The sequence below is a fragment of the Arvicola amphibius genome, chromosome 2 (assembly GCF_903992535.2).
Source record: "Arvicola amphibius chromosome 2, mArvAmp1.2, whole genome shotgun sequence".
Taxonomy (NCBI): Eukaryota; Metazoa; Chordata; class Mammalia; order Rodentia; family Cricetidae; genus Arvicola; species Arvicola amphibius.
The window spans coordinates 89,833,662-89,849,955 of NC_052048.2; the positions used below are offsets into that span (position 1 = coordinate 89,833,662).

At 37.9% G+C, this 16,294-nt stretch overlaps 1 protein-coding gene and 1 pseudogene across 5 annotated transcripts in view; one reads left to right on the plus strand and one right to left on the minus strand.

Annotated features, from left to right (window-relative positions):
• The window catches only part of Tdrd15 (tudor domain containing 15), a 64,165-nt gene extending 48,326 nt beyond the window's left edge, over positions 1-15,839 (minus strand). For 3 of the 5 annotated variants that reach the window (XM_038320406.1, XM_038320405.1, XM_038320407.1), the window contains exon 1: positions 12,308-15,839. The gene's annotated coding sequence lies outside the window, so the exon portion shown is untranslated. The remainder of the gene's footprint in view (positions 1-12,307) is intronic. The other 2 variants (XM_038320409.1, XM_038320410.1) reach the window with 2 other exon arrangements.
• On the plus strand, positions 10,719-11,822 carry LOC119808076 (annotated as a pseudogene).
• Positions 15,840-16,294: the final 455 nt, after the last annotated feature.

The following is a 16,294-nucleotide window of genomic DNA, read 5'->3' on the forward strand; positions in this document are numbered from 1 at the left end:
AACTTTACCCCTCTTTTAAAACCCATTCCCTCAACCATTCACTCCCTGCATTTCTGATTTCACAGAGAAATCAGAATCATCAAGGATTCCCTCAAGCAGATGTTGGATTTGCGGCAATGGCTTTTAAGTGTATCCTACCTCCTGTGTTCTTTCATTTCTACACCTCGTCTCCTGGTGAAGGAAATTGTGTGGTTTCTCAAAACTGATGTGTCAACTTTGCCCCACTTTATTCTGGCTCCTTTAACACTTTCTTCATCAGCTGCCTCCTCTTCTCAAAGATGAAGACCATTCTTTCCAGGCCCTCTGTCTGCCTCCTAGAAACACCACCATATCAGGCCCATCACAAAAACACACCTTTTTGCTTCTATGACTTCTTCTAGATGCTTCCAATCTTATCAACACTGTCTAGGGAATGCTTTCTTTTATAATAATGGGTCTAACTGACCAATCTGTACACACCTTGAATCCAATGGCTCTGAGTAATAGAGAAGCTTTATTTGGTAGTGAGGAGCTGCGGGCAGGCCTGCTTTTCGTCCCGCCCGGCTCCTGGCCATCTGGTTAGCTAATGCCCCAAAATAACAACACACAAACTGTATTCATTTAAACACTACCTGGCCCATTATCTCTAGCCTCTTACTGTCTAATTTTCACATCCTGATTAACCCATTTCTAATAATCTGTGTAGCACCACGAGGTGGTGTCTTACTGGGAAAGATTCAGCATGCCTGACCTGGCAGCTGGCTCCATCGCATCTCACCCAGAGAGGAGAGGCATGGCCCAAGGTATCTGCCTCACTCCCAGCATCCTGTTCTGTCTACTCCACCCACCTATGTTCCAACCTATCAGGCCAAGCAGTTTCTTTATTAATTAACCAATGAAATCATCAGGTAGATAGAAGACACACCTACATCATTATCTGATCATTTTAAATGAGGCATCATAAAATTATAAGAAATATTTTAATCAATAAGTGAAACTAATAAAAAGGCCTACAAGATTTCTAGATAAAATATCAGTACATAAAGATGAATTTTATTCCTATAAAGTACAGTGAACAGTCAAAACTGAAACTAATAAGGCAATTTCACTCAGTATGGTATTGAAACAATATAATATTTAGAAATACATTTAACAAAAGAAGTGAAACACCTGGAGAGAAGTAAATGAGGGAAGAGTTCAAGGGCTCACACTATTGGAACAAGCATATTTTCTGCCTCAGCAACAGATTTGATCAAAACAGCTTCAAAATCTCATCTGATTTCCTTGCCGATATTGACTTGGTATCTTAAAGTTCATCAGGAAATGCTAAGGAATTGCAAAGAACAGCCTATCTAGAGGAAAAGCTACTTTAAAATGACTACATTGCTTTATAATCAAGACACAATACGCCTGATATAGAGTAGGCACAGATCAATTGACTAGGATTGAGAACTCGGGTAGAGGCCCTCATATTTATGGATTGGTGTTTTCATAAGAGCACCAATAAAGGGAAATAAATTGGCAAATGGAACTGGTACAACTGCAAATCCAAACAGAATGGAGATGGAGGAGGAGTGGATGGGGGAGTAGATAGATGGAGGGTGGTGGTGGGAGAGACCAGGAAACAAGGGACAGAATGGGATTGGAACAGGAGAAGAGGAGGGAGGGGAACTGTGGTGAGCATGTAAAAGAAATGAAAAGAAATTCACTTAATAAAAAAGTTGAAATGATAGGGTCCATCTCAACACACAAAATTATTGAAAATCACTACTCATAATCTTACAATGATACAAAGTTGAATGACATTTAAATCAATTATTATCTAAGGACGCTTCCAGGAGCTGAAGTTGTAAGGGTCAATTGCATACCTGAACAAACTTGAATCCAAAGAATCAGAGATTGAGTTGCCTGATGTAGAAACTACTGGATTTGTATATAAATATGAATCTTGAAAGAGAATGTTTGGTGTATTGCGACAGTTGAATGTGGTCTAGCTTGAGAGTGGGGATATTCTGGGGCTTCGGAGACATGGGAATCTTATGACTATACATAAGATTTACCTCCAAAAACTTCATACATTTTTATACTAAGACCCAAGAAAAATCTCACCACTGTAAGTGGTAGGGAAAAGCTCCCATTTCAAGAAGTCTTGAGCATGCTCTATACCTAAGACCTACTTCCTTTGGTGTGTCTTGGCTCCATCCCCATTGGAGTCTTCTTCAAGTCTTCTCAGTTTACTATGAAATATTTTTAGACTAATAAATAATTACAGCAACATATAAAAGTCAATTTTCTATATGCCTATAATAAACAATTGAAATCTGAATTTTTTTTAAAAAAGTCTCTGTTTGTTTTCCATTGCTGTGATAAACACCAAGACCCAAAGCACCTCAGGAGGAAAGAGGCTATTTGGCTTATACTTCCACATCACAGCCCAACATTGTGGGAAGTCAAGGAAGGAACTCAAGCGGAAACCTGGAGGCAAGAACTACTGGCCCCTTCTCTTCTTGTTCAGCCACCTTTCTTATCCAGCTTCAGACAACTTCTCCAGAGATGGCACTACCCAAAATTAGGTGGGCCCTCAAACATCGATCACACTCAAGAAAATGCTCTCCAGACAGACCCTCAGAACAGTCTATTTTTAATAGAGGGGACTCTTTAGTTGAGATTACTTCTTCTCAGACATGTCTAGCTTTGTATCAAGCTAATAAAAATCTATGACATCCTCCCTTGTCAACTTTGACATACAACACATATCTTCAAGTCATATGCTTTTTATTTCTTGTCCCCTGGGAGCTTATAATAATATCACAATAAAAACACAGTCCTACTTATAAAAGGTCTCCAAGTCTTAAACATTCTAACAATTTATAAGTTCAAGTTCTCTTTAAAATTAAGTTTAAGAGATGGCTGGATGGTTAAGAGCACTGACTGCTCTTTCAGAAAACTTAAGTATGATTCCTGGAACCCATATGGTGACTTGTAACTCCCTGTAATTCTGGTCTCATGGGATCCACTTCACCATTCTGGCTTCCATGGGAAACAGACATGCATGTGGTGCTCAGATATGTAAATGGAGACTCTTCTTTCATTTCTGGACCGCCCAAACCTGAATAATCACAGAGAAACTATATTAGTTAAAGCACTGTTTGGCCAATGACTCGGGTATATTCATATCTAGCTCTTACACCCTAAATTAACCTATTTCTATTCATCTGTATATCACCAAAAGGATGTGGCTTACTGGTAATTTTCTTGCATCTTTCTCTTTAAGATGCTACATGGTGTCTTCATGACTCCACTTTCTTTCCTCCTCTATTTCTGCTTGGATTTTCAGGCTTACTATATTCTGCCATTCCATAGGACAAAGTAGCTTCTTTATTAACCAATGGTCATAAAACATATTCACAACATACAAAGAGAATCCCATATTATCTCCCATTTTCTATCTAAATAAAAAGGAATATTTTAACTTTAACATAGTAAAATTACATATACAAAACAGTTATCAATAAGAATTATAGTTATAATATTTAGTCCATTTACATTTGGCAAATTAAGAAAAATTATCCTATCTTTTTGAGTCTAAAATTTTATATCTAATTTATCTTTTATCATAACTAGGAAAAACTATGATTGTAACTATCTAGTTTTCAAGTCCATCAAAGACCCCAGAAGGAGATAATATTATCTAAGTAAACAGGAAATGAGTATATTGTAAGCAATGTCCAAAACACTAGAAATGACAGAAATTTCTTACTGTCTGGACAGTTTGTCAGTAATTTTTTCTGTGTCCTGCAGAATGTCTGGCAGACTTTCATGAAGCAGGAACCCCGAAGGACTGTCTCACCTTCTTTTGGGAAGTTCAACAGTTATTTTTCTGTTGGTCCTGCAAATCCAGTTTACATAGCATACCATCAAGCAGTCCAGGCAAGAGCAGCTTTTTGCCCAAATGATTAGCCTTGCCACATTGAAGGCAAATTCCATAATGAGTTTCTTCAATGTCCATCAACCTCTTTGAAGTAATTGTTGCTACCAGAAGCAGACATGTCTCACTATCAAGAAAAGTTTAAGTTCTTAAAGCATTTTAAATGTCATATTCTGTAGGTCTTTGAAGTGTTGACGAGTATCTATCTAATGGAAATGTATCTCTGTATATTTAGAAAGCCCAACTAACATGACTACAAGTTTGACTACTATAAATGACTATCTATTAATCGGTAATTTTTAATAATACATTACATTTTTAAATGAGCTGCACAAACACAAACACAATATCTTAAACAACAGCAGAAATATACATACACATTGGAACAAAATTGCCCCAAATTTGTATCAATAGACCAAGATCCAATGCAAACCATTTATCTCTATATCATATCCCCATTATTTTTCTTTTATTTTTCTGAAATTGACTAAGATCATTAATCATTTATAACCAACCCTTTTAAAGTGAAAATAAACAGTTATAAACAACCACTTTGGGAATTTGGACATAATTTTCTCCAAACTGCTTCCTGCTGTTTGTTGGGTGAAATATTTTGGGGGCTTGCAGAAGACATTTCAGGGGGATCTTGTTCCATTAAACCATGCTAGTCTGGAAAGAACACACAGGTTCCTATACTCTGTGGAAACAAAAGCAAAACCTCTTTTCCAAAGTAACATATCCTTAGACTCAAATTTTGAAGTAAGGATATCTTTAAAAACATATCTGTTGGTTTAGCTTAGCAGCCCCCAGAATCAAATGTTTCTCTGCATCAAAAAAAAAAAAAGAATCAAAGAAAACACAGTGACTTACAGTATCCGGATTCTCTGTGCATTTTCCATCTTTATGTGGCTTCTTTTTACTCTGTTTCTTCTATTTTCATTTTTTAATTTTTGTTTTTTTTTAAGACAGAGTTTCTCTTTGTATCTTTGACTGTCCTGGATCTCACTCTGTAGACCAGGCTGACCTTGAACTCACAGAGATCTGCCTGCCTCTGCCTCCCAGGTACTGGAATTAAAAACTGTATTTCTTTTTTTAAGAATTTTCTCTATCGTTTTTCTTTTCTTTCCCAAACCTACATATATTTTTAAACTTAATATAATGCATTTAGAAGTTTTTTTCTTGTCTAAATTTGTCTTTATTGTATATCTTAATTTTCTTCTGGCCACATGAGTCTTTAATTTGGTAGGCGTATGGCTAGGACTAAAGCTGTGACTTTGGTGGCTAGATCTACCCCACTCCTTGGCTTCCTGAGAGTTTAGCTTCATGGCAGAAGTACTGATGGGAGTGACATTTTTTTTCCACAACTCTGTGGACTTTCTAGGCCCATGCCACCACCAAGAAGTTTGCTTTCAGATGCTCATAAACACCATTTAAGTGTTTGGTGGCAGGGCCTCTTAAAAGAGTTACATGGCTTTTGCTGCTATACTTGAGTCAGAAATCCTCTCTTAAAAGAGCTATATCTCTGCTTGCCTCTAGCAAACAGAGCCCAACCAAGACAATGTTGCTACCAAGAAGCCATGCTTGACTCTGTTCTTTTGTCTATCTAGAATCCTTTTGGTAAAAAGGATTTATATTGAAATTCTTGCTTCATGTTGGGTGCCATTTGTAAACAAAGTCTATTCTTTTGTTTCTTAGCTACCCAGACCCGAATAATCACACAGAAACTATATTAATTACAACACTGTTTGGCCAATGTCTCAGGCATATTTCTAGCTAGCTCTTATATCATAAATTAACCCATTTCTATTAATCTGTGTACTACCACAAGTCTATGCTTATTGGTAAGATTCTGGCATCTTTCTCCTTTGGCAGCTTCATGGCATCTCTCTGACTCCACCTTCTTTCCTTCTCTATCTTTGCTTGGAGTTCCTGCCTTTCTATAGTCTGCCCTGCTATAGGCCAAAGTAGCTTCTTCACTAACCAATGGTAATAAAATATATTCACAGCATATAGAGGGAAATTCCACATCAAAAATATACACAGGCAAGATACTCATATACATAAAACAATTTTTTGAACTTCAAAGTCTTTTAACTGTGGGTTTCTATAAAATAAAAAATAATTTCTTATTTCAAAAGTGAATAACCAAGGCATAGCTACAATAAGATCATAGCAACCAAACTCTTAACAGTATAATAGCTCAGTTTCCAATGTATGGAATTCACTTATTATTTTCTGGGCTCCAAAGAGTTTGGGTAGCCCACCTGTCCAACTCTGCCAACTACAGCATATACAACTTGTCTCATAAAAACAAGCCAATGCCAGTCCTTACCTTCTGATGTCCTTGATAGTCATATCACATTTATGACATACACTGGGGTCTTCACTGCAACTGAGGCTAGATCTACCCCAATGGCCTTATGGCCTCACTGCAGGAACTCCCAACCCTAACATGGGATGCTTTACACCATGGGCTTCTTGCGCTAACTCTTACAAATTACTTTTCCTAGATACTGATCTCTTATTGGTCATGGAGTCTCCTGCCCACTGAAGGCTTTACTTCCATAGATTCTTAAGACAAAGGATCAGATGAATAGCCCTGGTAACCTTCACTTCCCTCTGAAACTTCACAAGCCAGAACTCCATCATCTGCATTTGTCTCAGCCATATCTACTGAGCTCCCATGAAACAACCAATTAAGATCTGAGCACTCAATGGTTTTTCCATCTCAAAACTCCAAACATTTCCACAATCTTCCAACAAAAAGGCATAATCTGGTCTATTACACAAATACCCTCTCCAGTACAATTTCTGTCCTGGTTTGTCCCCTTTGCTGTGATAAATATGATGATCCAACATAACCTGAAGGAGGAAATGTTTATTTGACTTACACTTCCACACCACATAGTCCATCACTGAGTCAAGGCAGGAACTCAAGCTGGAATAAGGAGGCAAGATCTGATGCAGAGACAATGGAGGAATGCTGCTAACTGGTTTGCTTGCCTTGGCTTGCTCATCTATTTCTCTTAAAAAGTTCAGGCCCACCCTCCCTGGGATAGCACTGCCCACAAAGGACAGGGCTTCCCCATATCAGTAATCAAGAAAATGTCCTGCAATCATGTGCATAGGCTGATCTGATAGAGGTAATTCCTCAGCTGAGATTCCTTTTTGTCCAGGTATGCCTAAATTTGTGTCAAGTTGACAAAGTCTACGTGTGACAGCCAATGCTACTTAAAATTGCACCTCAATATGACACGTACCTAATAAAATGTTTATAAGATCTGCAAGAAGAAAACCACAAAATTGTCATCAAAGAAATAAAAGTATGTGAAGAGACAAGACATAATTGTGGATGTAAAGCCAATATCACTAAATCACTTCTTCACAGCCACTTGAATAAATACAGTCTAACCCAAGTCATAACCATCTGGTGCTATTTTAGCATATCAACAACTGATTCTAAATGGAAAGACCAAGCTAGAGTACTCCACATAACCTGAGGAAGAGGCATGTATTAAAGCATCAAAATTATTTTATTTCAAAATTTTCTATAATGTTGCAATAACTAAGACTGACTGTGTGATAGTGAAGAATAGACATATCCATCTTTAATATTATCCACAGAAGAGGTCAGGAATAAACCCACACAAATAGTCAACTGATCATCTATGGAAAGAAAAAAAAAACAACGTTAGTAAAGAAAGAATTGTTATTACAGCAAATAGTACTGGAATAATTGGATATTTGCACCTAAAATATTTTTTTTAAAAAATGGCAAAAGTAAAGTGAAATTAACCATAAAAGTAAACATAAAATACGAAACTTTTCAAAGAGAAAATGGTAAGTTTTTCCTTTTTAAATTAAATTTTTCTTTCTTTAAAATCACATCATTAAGATAATGAAAAAACAGCCCATGGGCTAGAGGAAAATATTTGTAAAATATCTTGCAAATGGAACACAAGTCAAAAATAAAAGAATGTACCCAAATTTACAATGAACTCTTAATATTTAACACCAAAAAAGGGGAAAAAAGCAGTTTAGAAATGAGCCAAAAATCTAAACAAACCCTGCACCAAAGGAGACAAAACAAAGGCAAAATTAGCACATGAAAAGACACTTACCATCATGTGTAATTAAAGCACTGCAAATCAAAACAGCATTAATGTACTATTGCACCTATTATCATGTCCAGCAGACTGACAAGACCAATTAGTAATGACTATGTAAAGCAGCAAATCTCATTTGCTGCAGGGAGAAATCCATGTTGAATGATCATGCTTCTTGAGAGAGTTGTGAAGCTTGCATGCTAGCAACCATACTCTAGGATAATCAATTGTCTTGCAAATGCATTTCAAATCAAAATCCCTCATGCAAATATTTATAATGGGGATATTCATAATTGCCAGGAACTAAAAACAGCTCAGATATATGCAAGTTGTGACAGACAGAAGGTAAACTGTGATATAACTCTACAATGGAATATTACTCAGCAATAAAAAACAGCATAGATGAACCTCAAATACATATTGATAAATGAAAGATACCAATTTCAAAAGATGCCATGTCTTTGGAATTCTATAATTTTGATTATATGCCATTCTAAAAAGAGGAAATAGTTACATAGAGTCATTTACAATATTAGTGTCTGTTAGAAATGTGGAGAGAGAAGGTGATCATTGGAGTAGGCAAAGTAAGAACAGGGGATATTTTTAGGAGAATGAATCAATTGTCCAAGATGCTGTGCCTTTTCCAAAACATAATAAACTTTGCAGCAAAAAAATAAAAATCCTTATGAATTCAAATATTTAAATATAATTTAGGAAGTCAAGGAAACCCTCAAATTGAATGAATAAAAATATATGGAACAGAATCACTGAAGAAAGTCAGGAGAATAGTGTTCATCTAAGTAACCTTGGAAATAAATGATGTCTGTAAATTCAAAACATATATACATGTATGTAGATATATATATGTGTGTGTATATATGTATATACATGCATGTGTGTGTGTATATTTGTGTGTGTACCATACTTTGGTTGATATGGTTTTTCAGTGTGACTACAATTCTGATAATGCTGCCTCCGAGGACTGAACAGTTACATGTTAGTGGAGGAAGGACAGAGGAAGCCAGGCTTTCCATTGTCGGAGAGGGAAATTACAAAATACAGGGGAAGGAAGGAATAATTATTTATGTTGTATGAGAGGTAAGATATATTACTGTTCATACTGAGTTTAATATACATACAATGTTGCATATGTAAATATACACAGTTGCGTACACACATGGGCTCATATATGCACAAATTTTCTTGCTGTATCAGATCAGGAGGATCTGAGGCAATGATATGCAAGTATCATTGGATGTTATCTTGCATCCAGATCTTGATTTCTAATGCCATCTTCCAGTGCCAGGAAACCTGGACTTCCTGGACAAATGGTTGATTCTGGGAATGGTGTAAGAGGTAAACACACAGTAATGGAGGAAGTGTCAAAGGGCACACTGACTATAACTGGGAAAAATCCCCTAATGGCCAAAGATAGAACAAATTGAGAAAGAAGAGTAGCATGAAATTTCCCTTAATTTCATTTCTATTGCTGTGACAAAGTACCCTAATAAAATCACTTACGGGAGCAAGGGTATGTCTTAGTTCACAATTCCAGGTTACAGCCTATCACTACAAGGAATTCACAGCAAGAACCTGAGACAGATACTTACATCATATCGACATTCAAAAAAAGAGAGAGTAGTGCATTTGCTTGCTTGTCACACACACACACACACACACACATGGTTTAGGACCCTCTTCACAAGGAATGGTGCTGCCCACAGTGAGCAGAGTCTTCCAGTTTCAGTTAACTTAGACAGTTCCTCATTGACATCCACAAAAGCAACCTGATGTAGATAACTCCTCGCTTTGACTTTCTTCCAAGGTGATTCTAGGTTATGCCAAGTTGAAAACTAGAATGGAGTACCACAAGATTAAACTACAAAGAATAAGACAAGCATCCATGAATAGAATGAGGCAAATAAATGATAGGTTGAATAAGTAAATAAATTAATAAGAAAGAAGTGACAAATATCCCATATAGAAATTCCCAAGTGTTTATGAAGACACTCCACCTTTAAGGAGACTTGCTACCACATCCCACTGCACACTTTGGGAGATGGATAAAGACTTCTAAAGTACACACAGAAAGTGGGGAAACAAAGAGTAACTTTGCAGTGGAGGAACCCAGAAAACAGGCCTTCAGCCAGGTGACCAAGGTCAGTAGTCATAGTCAGATAACATGTAGTCATGGCGAATACCGTGTAGTACGATGTGATAAAAAATGTCACTTCTCACCTGGTCATCCTTTAAAAAAAGAAAAGCACAGCTCCAGTTACAGACCTATAGTCATAACTGAATCATGAGAGAAATATCAGTTAATCCCATCAGAGAGATACAGGCTGATTCAATATTTCCGACTGTTAGTCCTCAAATCTGTCAAGGTCATCAAAACCAAAAAAGAAAACAGTCACAGCCAGAGGAACCCTAAGGATACAAGAGGACTGGATGAAAGGTATCTTTGACAAGATCCTGGAAGAAAAAGTGCAAGTGTTTCATATGAACTGTAGGAAAATCCAATAAAAGATAGGCTTTAATTTACATATTGTATCCATTAATCGTAGCAAATATTTTCCAGAACTGGGAGAAGCTAGGTGCAGAGGAGTATTGGACGCTGCACTACCGTCCTAATACTGTCTGTAAATGTAAAACTGTTCTAAGCATTTCGTTTTAAGAAGTCATGTTGGGCTTCTGGAAAACACCAAATGGCAGATGACGCCGGTGCAGCGGGAGGGCCTGGAGGACCCGGGGGCCCAGGATTAGGAGGTTGTGGGGGCTTCCGAGGAGGATTCGGCAGCAGTCTGAGGGGCCGTGGCCATGGTCGAGGCCGTTGCCAAGGCCGAGGCCGCAGGGCTCGCGGAGGTAAAGCTGAAGACAAGGAGTGGATTCCCGTCACCAAGCTGGGCCGCCTGGTTAAGGACATGAAAATCAAGTCCCTAGAGGAGATCTACCTGTTCTCCCTGCCCATTAAGGAGTCTGAGATTATTGACTTTTTCCTGGGAGCTTCCCTAAAGGATGAGGTTCTGAAGCTCATGCCCGTGCAGAGCAGACTAGGGCAGGCCAGCGGACCAGGTTCAAGGCTTCCGTCGCTATTGGAGACTACAATGGTCATGTAGGTCTCGGTGTCAAGTGCTCCAAGGAGGTAGCCACTGCCATCCGAGGGGCCATCATCTTGGCCAAGCTTTCCATTGTCCCTGTGCGGAGAAGCTACTGGGGGAACAAGATTGGCAAGCCCCACACTGTTCCGTGCAAAGTGACAAGCTGCTGTGGTTCTGTGCTGGTACGTCTCATCCCTGCCCCCAGAGGCACTGGCATAGTCTCCGCTCCTGTGCCCAAGAAGCTACTGATGATGGCCGGCATTGATGACTGCTACACATCAGCCAGAGGCTGCACTGCCACCCTGGGCAACTTTGCCAAGGCCACCTTTGATGCCATCTCTAAGACCTACAGCTACCTAACCCCCGACCTCTGGAAAGAGACTGTGTTCACCAAGTCTCCTTATCAGGAATTCACTGACCATCTTGTGAAAACCCACACCAGAGTCTCTGTTCAGAGGACCCAGGCTCCAGCTGTGGCCACCACATAAGGGTTTTTATACAAGGAAAATAAAAGAGAATTAAGTCTGTTTAAAAAAAAAAAAGAAGTCATGTTGGATCTCTTTCTCACAACATGCAACAAAGCAATCAGTTTATCAGATGCAACAGCAGATCATAAACTGGTCATACAATGCCAAAGCACTGGACAGATACAGGATTCTATCTCTCTGAAAGCCTGGTTTCTTTATTTTTATTATCTTTTAAGTGTGCACACAAAGTAATAGGGCTCTTGGTGAATTCCCACACACATCCTTCCTCATATTTCTTGCTAATGCACCTCTCTTCCCTAGAGTTCTCCCATACCCATTGCCCTCTAGCCCGGTGATCCTTTAGGGTAGAAGTGTGGAGATAGAGATCTAGACCCAGGAATCTTGGCTTTTGACCTTGAATCTACCACTGTATATCTCCTCAGCCCCGGAAAATTTCATTGTCTGTGTCTCAGTTACCCATTTGTGTTATCAAAGTTCTTTTCAGATCAAGCACTATAAGAGTCCTAAGCTAATTAATCATTAGACCAAAGGAAAAAAACCACCAAGAATAACTTTGTATCTAAAAAATGTTATCGCATGTAGTACTTCACTCAATGCCTGTTCTGTGTAGATACTGTTTGGAGGACTCATTTGGATTAAATTATTTATTTCTATCAGAATGTTTTATTCTTTTTACGCATAATAAGCACAAAATGATGTGTGACTTACATGCCTGGTGGCAGGGGCAACTCAGATCCACAAAGTATGGCTGTCAAATACCCACGAAATATGGCTGAAGAAGCCAAGTCCATGATTCTGCTTCCTGTCCAAGGCACTTGAGTAGATGGCCCCAAATTCCAGGCTTCAAGTCTATCTCCATATGCTTCCCTGAAAGAGTAAGCTGTTTCTCCAGCAGGAAATGCTAATTCAGAAGATTCTGGTACAGAACACAGCCTTCAGGAGAGCAGAGATGTTTACTGATAACTCCACTTGAACCAAGGGCTTCCGTTTATTTGACTTTGCAAAGTGGGATTGAGAAACCAAAGTCCGGAGAGACTGCTGACCTCACTGTTGAAAAGAATGTTGCTATTTCCCCAAAACCTTATCAAGCCTGAGGGAGAAAGGTAAATCCTATGATTGCAACACTCCTGTTTTCCTCCTGCCCACAAGTTTTCCATTTGACTCGGCATCTCGGAAGGCTTCCTCTATCTCTCCAGTCTTCCCCACCAACTGGCTTTAGGAATCCACAGCACTGCTGGACCCTAGCCCTTACCTCAGCTCAGAAGTTTCAGTCACAAGAAACCTGCTGAGATAGTTACACAAGCCTTGGAACACTGGGTCAGGAAGAACAAGTCAACAAGGGACTGCCATCACAGGAACCTGCACTTTGAGTTCAGCAAAGTCTACAGCGCAACAGCTAAGATAGGGCTGAGTCTAAAGCTAACAAAGATCGCCACCAGCCCACAGAGCTGCTAATCTTCTTCCTGCAGCTCCAGTTACATATTTCCCATAATTGTTTTTACAATATGCTTACTCTCTCCTTTCTTCCCACAATTCCTCTTTCTGCCTGTCTTTTCTTTCCCAATTGCCCACAGGACTGGATCTTTCCCCTCTATCTCTACTTTGATCATTGAGAGAAACAGACTCACAAAAATGCACTAAAAAGCCTTGAGAACAAAGTATAAAATTGCATACGTGTGTGAAATCGTCACAGTAACCCATTACTTCATATTCTGACGTTAAGTACTTTTAAATGCTGGATTCCTATATATGCAGAGAATCCATTCATGCTTTGACTTCTATCCACGTATACCTTAACTGCTCATAAGCTGATTATTCTGTGGTTTTTCAGGGCCACAACTTGGCTACATGCTTCTTCATGCACAGTGTGCATAACTCAGGGCAATAGGAATTTGATGTTTCTCCATGACTGATTTATTTAGAAAAACATCCCAGACAGTTGAAATGGTGCATATGCTTGTTCTGTATCCATCCATCCATGGTAGAGTATGGGGGCAACCTGGTCTACAAATCAAAGCCTTAAGAAAAGTAAATATTTGGAAGATGTAAAGAAACAGACATTTCCTGCTTAGTGATTTTATTGGTCTTTCTGAAAAGATTAGAGACAAAATAGTGTCCAGCTGTAACTCCAACATTCACTAAAGAATTAGTTAAGTACTTGGAAAGCTCTTCTACTGGTCCATCTATTGACTGAGAGACCCTAGAATGCGAAGAAGACAGGACTACAACATATTATGCAGAGATTAAACAGAAAACTCTCCCCAAACACCATGTCAAAACTAGGACATGGCCTGGAACCAGAGGTATTTTTATTCCATTCTGTTTTCTTACCTATCTGCTGATTACTTTCTAGAAACCCAGTGGGGCACTGAGTAATTCTTGGCCTTTCTGTTATTATCGCATCATTGAAAGGCTAGATAGGTACACATTGGATGCTAGGTGCAGCATCATGAGTGGAAATAGCTTTTGGGTTGGAATCTAGAGACTAATTATAGATGTGTCATCATGTTTTAGCCTTAAGACCTTGTAAAACTCAGTGTAAAACTGTGGTAAAGATTCACTTTAAAAAGTATGTATATTATAAGGAGGGAGAAGTCTTGGGGGATTTAGAAAAGAATGCAAATAGAGTAAAATTCCTTATAAAGTATAATACAACCACACTGGAGTCAGACAGTGTTTACGGAACAAATAGCTATCTACTTAATATGTGAAGAAATAAATCTAATAGACAATGATGAGCATTGTTTTAATGAAATGAGAAAGGAAACAGAGCATATCACTGAAGAAAGATGTTAATAAGACACTGGAAGATTGAAGAGTCTGCCATATTCATAAGAAAAGACATACTGTGAAAAAATGGCTATACAGTCAAAAGAAATGTACAGATTCAATAAAATTCCCATCAAAATTCCAATGTCTTTCTTCATATAATTAGAAAAAATAATAAAACTCATATGGGAAAGTGAAAGCCTCTGAATAGTCAAAGCTGCTCAGAAAGAAGAGTGCTAGACGTATAGCCATAATTGATTTCAAATATACAACAGAAGTATAATAACAAAAACAAGGTGGTACCAGCACAAAATAGTCATGCAAATCAACAGAGTTGAATAAAGGATCCAGATACAAACACAGACATCTCATTTTTGACAAAGAAATAATAAAGACACATTGGAGAAAAGATAGTCTCTTCGGTGAAAAATGTCTGGAAAATTGGATATCTGCATATAGAAAGAAACTACATCCCTGCCTCATACTCTGTTTATAATTCAAATGAATCAAAGACTCCAACATAAGGCGTGAAGCTCTGAGGCCGTGAAGGAAGTGAAGGGAAACACTTCGAGACCTAGGCATGTACTTCTTGAGTAAACCTCCAGTTGCTTAGGAACAATTGCAACAATTCACAGATAAGAATTTATAAACTCAGAGGCCTCTGGTACAAACAGAAGTTACTAAAGGGAAGACAGCTATGGCAGACACCAAACATGTGTCCATCACAGCCTCATCACCAGCAAAAATCACAGGAAATACAAGTATTCAAGTTTAATCAAACCTCTACTCCTACTTTGCCTATAACTAGCCATGTCCAATTTTCAAAGGCCCGTAAAGAACTAACCACACACACACAAAAAAAAAAAAATTGTAAGCTCAAAACTCCTTGTGCTGGCCAAGGAAAAATATAACAAAATAAAAAGACAGCCAATCTTTGCAAGCAATACATCTTACAGAAGACTAATATCTTGGATCTACAATAGCTCAAAAATAGACTGAATATCAAGAAAACAAACAACTCATTATTCTTGAATGGGCAAATGAAATAGACAGAAATTTCTCAGAAGATGAAGTCCAGTTGGTAAATGAAGATATCCAAATGTCCTCAACCTCACTAGCAAGAAGAGAAATCCATTAAGTGGTTAATTCTAACCCGGGTTTGCATCAAAAGAGAAACCGATCAACAAACTGTGCTACAAATTAGTGGAAGTTTTCTCAGGCACAAAGAACAATGGACTTACAAGGAGAACAATGCATGCACCTGGGGACCATCAGTCTAAACAAGTTGTCAGTCTCAGAAACACAATTATCACATTTCTCCCTAGATGTGGTTCCTAGATTTCCTATGTATGCAGAAAACCACATGCATATATGACATGAAACTAGAAGCAAAAATGTCTATGAAGAAAGAGGACTAACAAGAGTGGGTGTTGAAAAAGAAAGAAAGGTGTAATTGCAAAATATGCTCAAGGTACATTATATACTTTCATTAAAATGTTCTTATATAACCCAGTATCATGTCCAATGAGTGCATTCCAATTTTATATATGGCTATATATTATATGTATATATACTATATATACAATTGCTATCAATATAAATGATATATATACATATATGTGTATATATAAATATATATACTTCAAAAATACTAAAATATATATTGTGCATAGTAAGGATAAGTTTTGCTTCAGGTAATTTCATCTCTATTTTATGCTTTTGTATGCATATACTGTATTGTGATGAGAAAACAAATTTTTAAGGAAATAATTTTTAATTAGCTAATTTCAAAGGTTTTTTAAGCTACTGAGGTGAATAATAAAATTATTTGGATTCAGTCTCACTTCCTTTTTCTGACTTTATAGTTGGATTATCAACTTAGACCAGCATTTCTTAATTTCAATATTTGCACCATCCAGACATCTT